At 38.2% G+C, this 9573-nt stretch overlaps 1 long non-coding RNA gene across 13 annotated transcripts; it reads left to right on the top strand.

The window, feature by feature from the left end:
- Positions 1–549: 549 nt before the first annotated feature.
- On the top strand, positions 550–7613 carry LOC124658357. Of its 13 annotated transcripts, none has more exons than XR_006989148.1 (13): positions 550–627; positions 735–782; positions 1917–1994; positions 2112–2219; positions 2480–2695; positions 2921–2995; positions 3311–3397; positions 3705–4241; positions 4324–4703; positions 4915–5185; positions 5277–5384; positions 6319–6372; positions 7334–7613. It is a non-coding gene; the product is annotated as an uncharacterized LOC124658357 (long non-coding RNA). The 13 variants fall into 13 exon arrangements; XR_006989146.1 differs by lacking the exons at positions 550–627; positions 735–782 and adding exons at positions 1329–1418; positions 1514–1571; XR_006989147.1 differs by lacking the exons at positions 550–627; positions 735–782 and adding an exon at positions 1306–1418.
- Positions 7614–9573: the final 1960 nt, after the last annotated feature.

Below are 9573 nucleotides of genomic sequence, written 5' to 3'. Positions count from 1 at the left end.
ATTTTGAGTTTATCTTCGTGATACTATTGTTACACACTACAATTCTATGCATGCATGATGGCCAGATGTCACTGGCCAAGCTATGGTTTTTCTTACACTGAATTTCTAATGTGTGAGAGTTAAAAGGGGCAAAATAATGGCATGTGATATGCTTCATACAAAACCATTGAAAAGGGATCATCTTGTGTGTTTCAGGTATGCCGGCGTTCTGTGATGAGATGCGAGGTTGGATGGAGCTTTGAGGGCATCCAGTTTGGTGGCGACACACCACATCTATTTATTCTTCCCCAATTACACTGATGTTTTGATTCTCATGTGTGGAGATGGATGTGATTTACCTAGAGGAAGTGGTTACAATATCCGTCTGAAAGATGCGACGAGGCACAATATAAGTTACTGGTGTAAGCATCCATATTTCCGTGTTGCACATAAATGCGTATTTCTTTGTTTTGGCATTTTTCTTACTTTTTATCTTGCTCTCCTATTAGTTGTAGTTATGCAAATAAACTAGACCGATCTTCTCGACTACAGGAGCCGCCCCCGGAGGAAGGTGATGGCATGCCAGTGAAGCTAGCTGGGCATTTAAAGTTCATTCTTACATTGGCAAACCATATTCAGCATTATTGGGTAATAATATTTCTGAACTTCACTTCTGTTTAGACCAATATTAAACCTTATTCGTCCGTTATTGTTGCTTCAAGATTATTATTTATTTGCTACCTGGTATATCGTAGGTCCAACGCTGGTAGTAAAGATGGTGTAGCTGCGAAGAAACCAAAGCGGTATAAAGTATAATATATTTGTTCTCTTCATAGAAAGCACTTCTCTTCCATTCCAGTATGCAATAATAATTTTTGTGTTCTTTGTTCTTCATTGGTTTCACAGGTTCTGTTCTGCATAGCCTTTTCTTCATGGATAGTTTCTATTGTGAGTTCTGCTCACGGCCTCACAGGGCTAGGTGGAGAGCTTATTAGTATCTTAGTAGTGCTCACTACCTCGATGTCTTGACGCACACTACTACTCTGTTGGTTCTCTGCTTAAATGAGGCATCAAATATTCACTCTGCCAAAGTAGTGAATATATGAATGGTATTCTTGCTTCGGGTATTTCTCAATATCTCTGTGCTGATTTAGTCAATAACTATAGTAGCCTGACAATTAGTCCTTGGTGAAGGTAATTTACCTCTCCCTCATTACATATCTGGATACATGTGGTGGTTGCATTCCTTTACTAAAGCTTGGTATTTTTGTGTCTCCGGTGAAGCTCCGGTGGATGGCGGTGAGATGCATGGCATTTCTTCAGAGCCTTATATGCATCGTTATGATTATGCATGATTTATAGTGTTTTCCAACCAGAGTTGTTCCTTTATTGGCTAATATCAATGAGAAGTATATGTAGCTTATCCCAACCTCTTGAAGGTTATGTTCTTCTATTTTTTTTTGTCTTGGACTGCACACAATGTTTTCTTTGTCTTTACATCTTGTTTTCACTGGTCCCCGTTTTTCTTGTGCAGTTATCTTAATTTCCCTGTAAATGTTCATTTGGGCAATTATAATCCCAGCTTCTTCAAGGTTTATTTTGATTTCCTTCTTGTTTCCCCTCGCCTCTATCTTTTCCCGTGCAATTAGTCAGGTTTTTTCGTGAAGCAAGGTTGCATGAGATTTCTAACTAGCCACATTATGAATTTATTTCTATCTTTTCACTTTTAGCCTTGAATACAGACTACAATTAACAAGAACACAGTACCACGTTTGATTCCATTCTTTCTTAAAAGAGGCTTTTCTTCTGCCGAATTACGATTTCAGCTTTCAGTCAAGAACAAACTGAATTTTGTTTTCCTTGAAGCATCATGAACTGATGTTTTGTGTTGCTTATTATGATTCTGAACTGATATGTCTCTTGCTTCCTGCATCCAGATATGATGCCACTGCAACTGCTCATGTGCAAAATTTACTCTGTTTCACATTGCACTATCATCATTGTCACTCCATGAGGTACCACAAGTTGTCTCTTGTGTATAGTATTTCGTTCAGTAGCAAAATAGTCCGTACATGTTGGAATAAATGCACAGCTCATACTCCGGTTACTCATTAGTTGCATTTTGCACACAGTATTAGTTGAGGAAAGTGGGGTTCGGAACTCTAGCAGAGCAACTGAAGAAAAGTGGTGTTTCAGCTGATGGAGAATCAAACTTAAACCGATGGACGGAGCTCCGTTAGGTATTACAGGGGAAAGCAGTATCTATGTTTTCTGAATTCTGGCTTGATTTATGTTGTTAATGTTGCCAAATAGCAATATTGATGAAATCGTGTATTTTTTCACGAACTGATTGAATGGGTTGCTCTTAGAAAATAAATCTGCATATCTACTATTTATTTCGATTTCTACACAATGCATAGCTCGGAGTTCATCCTAGGGTGCCTCTGTGATCTCTACTCAGTTATTGACTTGCTTTCTGATGCTTCGGTTTCTCTTCTAGGAGGATGGCATATCTCGGTTTGTGTACACCACCTGGGTTCATGTGCGGTGGACAATGGTTCGAGCAACCCTGATGGACCATGGTTTCTGCCGAGCGACCAGCAAAAGGTATGAGCTCGTGTTATTATTGCAGATCAGCATCTGCCATGACGGCGCTTGTTTTGGTGCGTGGTGGCGGGTCTGCTCGGCGAAAGTTGGACGTCCTACTCCGGCGAAGGTGTGTCTCGGGTCCTTTCCATCTCCTGTTTGTTTTTCCCTTACAGTTCATGATGTGGTGACTATCAATAAACTATGAAGATTGATTAGTTATGTGGTGACTAGCAATAAACTATGTCTATGTGCCTTTCTATGCAGATAATTCACTCACTGTCTTTACTTAAGAACTGTTACTGGGTTAAAAACTTTATATACACTTAATGTCTATGTGTCTTTCTTAGTGCAGATTTTGTTATGATGGTTTTGCTATGCCGCGATGCTTTGCTCAGAGCTCATGGATCATGCATGAAGAAATGAGGAGGTGAGAACGGGAAATGGAAGGAAAGCAACATTTTATTTTACCTTCTCATTCCCATGGATAATGGGAATTTTGGTGTGTCTCTCGCTCTCGCAAGATGAATTAGCTTCTGCTAAAAGTATTGCATGCCGCCATGCCATCGTGGGTACCCTTCCACTTCTTTCATCTGGTTTCGTCAACCCAAAAAATATTAGCACCCAGACTGATGGTTATATTCCCATACTAATAAGCTATCCTGCAATTGTATATGGGTCAACCTTCTTTCCTATATTTTTCTGGGCCATTTGCTTACAATCCGGTTACTACCTTTCTTTGCAGCATTCTGTTGCCCAAATGTGGTCCAAGTGGGGTGTTATGATGGGATGCTGCTCTTACAGTATTTTTGGGCCATTGGCATACAATCAGGTGACTATCGTTCCTTGACAAGATAAACATATGAAAGTATGTTATATTTTATTCCGTTACTATTATGATGATTCGTTTGTAGTTGTACTACTGCTCAGTTTGCTTTTAACATGAAAAACACTGACTGGTTGCAGTTAACAGAGCTCTCCTAAAAATTCAACCATCATTTGTTTTGTCGTTAAATTCAATGATTGATGTACTGCTATTTTTAGTCTGCTGCAATCCATATGCATAGTCAGTCGATTCTCTTTTTTACATTTGTGCCTGCAAAATATGGTGTAAATCATCCTCTTGAAATTCTCTGCAGGGAGATATTGAAGCCCTAAAGCTGTAAGCTTACACAAATAAAGACGGTAATGACCAGTTACATAAGTTTGTTACTTTGGTTATTTGCCTAATAAACATGCCTACCAATGTTTATTCCAGTCAAATGCAAGACAAGCTAAGACAACTCATGTAGCCAGAAGATATTTTATTCGCTTTCCCCTTCCGTTGCTTCTCTTGTTTATCTATCTCCCCTTCCTAAGATCTAGAAGTATTGTAAAGAAGATCCAGAAGAACTATGTCAAAGATTATTCAAAGTTTGCATTCGCCTGGCTCGATGGACGAAGAACTGTTTGCAGATCTCCTCATAGTTAGATTTCTCTTTGATTCCCATCAAAAAAATTTATGATCCTCAGCTCATCAGTCAAACAATTGGATCTCAGTTCGACATTTCCGCAAGCTATATTGAGACGTTCCAATTTTTGTACACTTGGCAGATTTCCATCGTCATCTGCAGACATTGTGTGCTGCAGCAGGCATCCCATTAGATCATCTGGTGAATGGCCGTGAGGTGCACGTGGTAAGAAATCCATCCTCACAGTTGTGGGTCCTTGAACGTGTTGTATATCTTAGGTGCTTAATTCATGGATATGCCGCTGCAGGATGTGGGACTCTACCTAGACCTTGACCGACACCCCTTTCTCGTTGGGTTTTCTTCATTTGGTTTGGTTCTTTGTTATGCAGATCTGGATTCAATAATTTTGGGACATTATTAGGTTGATTAGTACCTTGCCGTTCAGATCGGCGAGGGTTTGTGTATGAAGCATTCGTAGTTGGTCAGTAGCTTCTACTGAAGGACATCCGCCATCATGAGGCTCAAACCTCCCAAGCATCAGACGGAAACACTACATGGACAATAGGAATATTGCAATGAAGTCGATTGCTTGAAGATGATGGTGCAGCTCTAAACACTATGTGTGAAAATCTGAGAAAGAAAAGAAGTGGAAGAATCTCACGGAAGAGTTTCATGAAGGAGAACAAGGTTAGCTCTCGCTTGTGAATAAAGTCAAGTTTGTTCCTGCATTTTTATGTTACTCCGTATTATTTGTTCTAGCGCTGCTTAGGTCTATTTTGGTATATGCTAGATTAATTATTTCTTTGCTTATATTCCAGTGATCTGTGTTGTATACAACAATATATGGACTGATTGATAATGTATCTGAACTCATATGTCCTAACAATTCATTTTGTAGGAATCTGAAAGATTTGTGCAGAGGGCCTCAACCTGGTTTCATGGTCGAGCTCTCAACAGCTGCTGCTCCTAATCCTTAATGACCACATTGACACCCGCGTCGTCACTGCTGCAACATTCTGCAGCACTGATATTGACCTCTCCACTTCTGTCATGCCCTGTACGGAGCCATCGGCTGCCTCTCATCCCCTCCAGTTTACCCGCTTCCACAATTCCTTCACTCTTGAGAAACTAAGAGCAAGAGGCGTTTCGTTTCTTTGTAATCTCTACGGGTAAAGACTTGTGACAGTAGCTAATTGTTTTGGCAATCATCAAAAGCAGTTTTATGTGGTTGGTGCTAACTAATTCATTTGATATTACCAGCAGGAACCGTGTTTTGCTACATCATATCTTGCTTGATGGGACTTTGCATGCACACGGACCATGGAACTCACTCATGGAAGTGGAAATTGGATACCTAGAATTCAAAAGGTTATTGTGTGGTTATATTTAGAAATATTTTATAAATTGCTTGTTGGCTTGTGCTAATATGTATTATATTGAGTTATTGTCTTTCTAATACGATTTTCAGATATTTTGAATCATGTTGATATGCTAATTGGATCTTTGATTGTATTCAATATGGTCGCTGACTTGTTACACTATTTCAGAGATCTAGCAGTGTAAAATAAAGTATATGAAAATCTGAACTCGCAGATTTTTGGTAGTTGACTACGTATCATCAGTTTTATAGCAGTTTTATGTGGTTGGTTCTAATTAATTCATTTGATATTACCATCAGGAACTGTATTTTGCTACATCATATCTTGCTTGATGGGACTTTGCATGCACACTGACTATTTTGAGCATCAAAGATCTTGAATATGGTGCTTAAAATTAAATAATCTATTTTTCCGTTCTATGATAAAAAGAATTGTGAATTATGTTCTATGATATCTAGGCCAGTATATATAAACGCTTAGCACACTATGTAATTAGTTTTGAGTTATGTATTTTCTTCTCTATGATTTTGTACACCAGTATATAGGTGCTTAGTACTACATATAGCCATGTGGCTACCTAATTGTGTGCTTCAATCTCTCCTTTTTAGCTATTAATTATTAGATATGAGAAGTACATAATTAATACCAGAGGCTGGCATTTGAGATCAAGGGCTGGGGTCAATGGTTACTTGATTAGCAATATGTGTTTAGGTGAAGAGCATGTCGTGATTACTCTTTACGGTGTTATCGAGTGCATTCACCATTGTGCATGTATATGTGTTGTTTTTTAGAGCTATACATTTTCTTGCAAATTCTTGCAAAACAAACTCACCAATTCTGCACTGCTTCAGCTCCTTTGTAAGCCATTTGGTTAATTCGGTCTCCAAACTGGTCCATCAATTGTTTTCCTATATTTTCTACAGATCATGTGTGGTTCTGCTGCTGCAGGATGATGATGGCCTCCTTCATCGGCTCAGGTCCTTGCATCCCCATCTTCTTCCCACTCTTTGCAAACATGGTTATTTTAGTCTGGTCATTGGTTATTCAGCTATTAGCAGGTTGCTCAATGCCTCATCGTGCAATCAAAAGTGCAATTATTTCCATAGGTTACTTTGTTTTTAATATATATACTCTAATAATCTAGGTGATGCCTGATTGTGACCAGATATTGGAGAATGTATGGACAAGCCCATAATAAGTACTTACCTCGATTGCGAACTAGGTTGTCAGTCGCCTGGAGATTCTTTGAATTTAGTCATGAATGATAAGTACTTACATTTTTCTTAGGATGTGACTGTCAAGCAAATCTGTCTCATTTCAGTTTTTTTTTTACTGTAATGACATTTTAAAGATAGTCAAGCTGAGTTTTCATGATTCGAAAACTCATGATCTTGGCTTTTCTATTAAGTAAAAAAAGTAAATGTGTAAAAGTTTATTATGCGTATTACTGTCAGTATACATTGACCCTCATTTGGGCAATGTAAGTATTTGATGGAAAATCTTTTCTTTTCACAGCCATCCGACTCAAAACATCTGGCTTTACTATACCTCCAAAATATTTCTTTTTAAAAGTGATTATATAGGTATATGTTGTGTCCTCTTCTTGTTATTATGTAAACCTTACAATGTTTGGTCGCACAGCAGTCATGGTTAGTATTTTTTTTGCTTTTCATTATGTGCTTGTAGTTTCTCTTTCATAACTATTACTTTTTTAATACTTGAGGGATGCACAAGTATATGAGATATCAGTCATGAAATAGGAATTACTTATGTACTATATAACAAACTCTTTCATTATTAATATTTGTTCCACTATTGATTTGGATTCCTTAGAAAGGATAAGCAATGATGTTTTTTTTGTAGTTTTGGTGATCCATGATCGCTATAGTTTTGCATTGTTGTTCAATACACAATGTGACATGATGTTTAATATTGCAGTGTTTGCCGCAACAACTTGAGTAAGAGTGCCTGCTACGGCTGATCCAGGATAGGCCCAAAGAGAAGATCCATATGGTGTACATACAAATTATTGCCAAGTGACTTAAGTTGTTTTTATTTTTTTAGTGCAAGGAGTAATGAGCACAAATATATATGTGATCTTTGACAACAATATTATTTTCTTAGTGATATATTTAAATTAATGCTTAGACATATTGAGCTCTTCATCGATCTATGTATCACATGAATACATTAGAGTTCCTTATAAGTGTTGACTATATTCAATACCCTAAGGACTGAATACATTTAGGCTCCTTACAAGTGCTTGCATTTGTACCATCAGAACACTAAGGACTGACATCAACAAGCTAGCAATGAGCCCTAAAATGAGACAGAACGTGTGGCTTAAATTCTCACCCTGTCATCTGCGCATTTAGTCAAATAATTCCGACCCTAAAGTAAATGAATCTCAAACGCATATAGAAGGAAGTCAAGTGACCGGCATTAAATTAATAGAGACGCATATGTGGCCAGGTTTGTTACATACATGTTGAAGAACAACTTACAAATCAACGAAATTATAAGCAAACAACATATACAAAGAGAAAAACATCCTAAAAACAATGAAGCCATATTCAGCGAACAACATATTGAAGCCAAGGAAGCCACCAGGAGAGAGTTGACTTGGATTTTACCTATGAATCATATTGTCCATTTCCAAATAATTTCTCTTATGGCATAAGTTGTGTATAAATTTCTACGTTACCGAGATCCAGCACTTGGACCATTCAGTCACATTAATTATTATTCCAAAAAAAAAATATGTTGTTTCACATAAGTTTACATGTTAAATAATCATCCTTACAATAACATGTTAATAGGTCACAACTCCTAAGGTAAAGCTTATGGTTTCAATATGTTTCTCTTCAGCATTTGGGCCTGGGGAAAATCAATTGAATAAAATCAATTGAATAGTATCTCCATTCCACCTCGAAAAAATGTAAAATAATACTAAAGAAAGGCATTTCCCATCTATGTAGATGAAGTACACCAATCAGTTTATAATATTTGAGACCAATTATTGAACATTTGTTGTTGCCATTCGTTCTTGAACATTTGCTTTTTTTGCTATTCATTTTTGAACATAACTGTCATGCTTTTGCCTGTGCGCCGGGGCGCACCGGGTCATCTAGCATGAGAAAAGTAAAACAAAACAAAAACAAACTAGACAAAAGTAAACTAAGCAAAATAATACTACACAGAAATAAACTAAGCACAAATAAACTAGACAAATGTAAACTAAGCAAAACAAAATAAAATAAAATAGAGAGAGAGGTGGAGTGTACTCCCTAGGTGAACTTATGAGTAGAGCTATGCCTCCCCGGCAAAAGCGCCAGAAAATAGTCTTGATAACCCACAAGTATAGGGGATCGCAACAGTCTTCGAGGGAAGTAAAACCCAAATTTATTGATTCGACACAAGGGGAGGTAAAGAATACTTATAAGCCTTAACAACTGAGTTGTCAATTCAGCTGCACCTGAAAAAGCACTAGTAACAGGGGTGATGCGAAAGCAGCAGTAATATGAGAGCAGTACTAACAGTAACACAGCAGCAGTAGCAGTAATATGAGATTAATGGCACCAGAAAATAGTTGATACTACTTCCAATGTCATATAGAAACGAGTATATGATGACGAGAGATGGATCGGGGTTCCCAGCTATCTACACTAGTGGTAACTCTCCAATAACAAGTGTTGGGTGAACAAATTACAGTTGGGCAATTGATAGGATTGAAATAGCATTAAGACGTAACATCAAGATTATTAATCATGTAGGCATGTTTTCCATATATAGTCATACGTGCTCGCAATGAGAAACTTGCATAACATCTTTTGTCCTACCAGCCGGTGGTAGCCGGGCCTCTAGGGAATCTACTGGAAATTAAGGTACTCCTTTTAATAGAGCACCGGAGCAAAGCATTAACACTCCGTGAAAACATGTGATCCTCATATCTAAGCCTTCCCCTCCAGTTATCCCACACTACAAGAAAAGTTGCCATGGCCGACGAAGTTGAAGTCGCGTCGTGTACCATGGCAGACGATTTTGGGTCTGTCCGGTGTGCATGTCAAAACGTTTTTTTTCTCGTTTTTGAGGCCACCTAGCCCGACGAAAACGGCCAAAACGTTGCGTATGGTGGCCCGGGACGTGGTGCATCTCGAATTCTCGGGTTCGCCGGCCGA

Source organism: Lolium rigidum, chromosome 5 (assembly GCF_022539505.1).
Source record: "Lolium rigidum isolate FL_2022 chromosome 5, APGP_CSIRO_Lrig_0.1, whole genome shotgun sequence".
NCBI classification, from domain to species: Eukaryota; Viridiplantae; Streptophyta; class Magnoliopsida; order Poales; family Poaceae; genus Lolium; species Lolium rigidum.
This window is presented reverse-complemented; position numbering and strand designations above follow the sequence as displayed.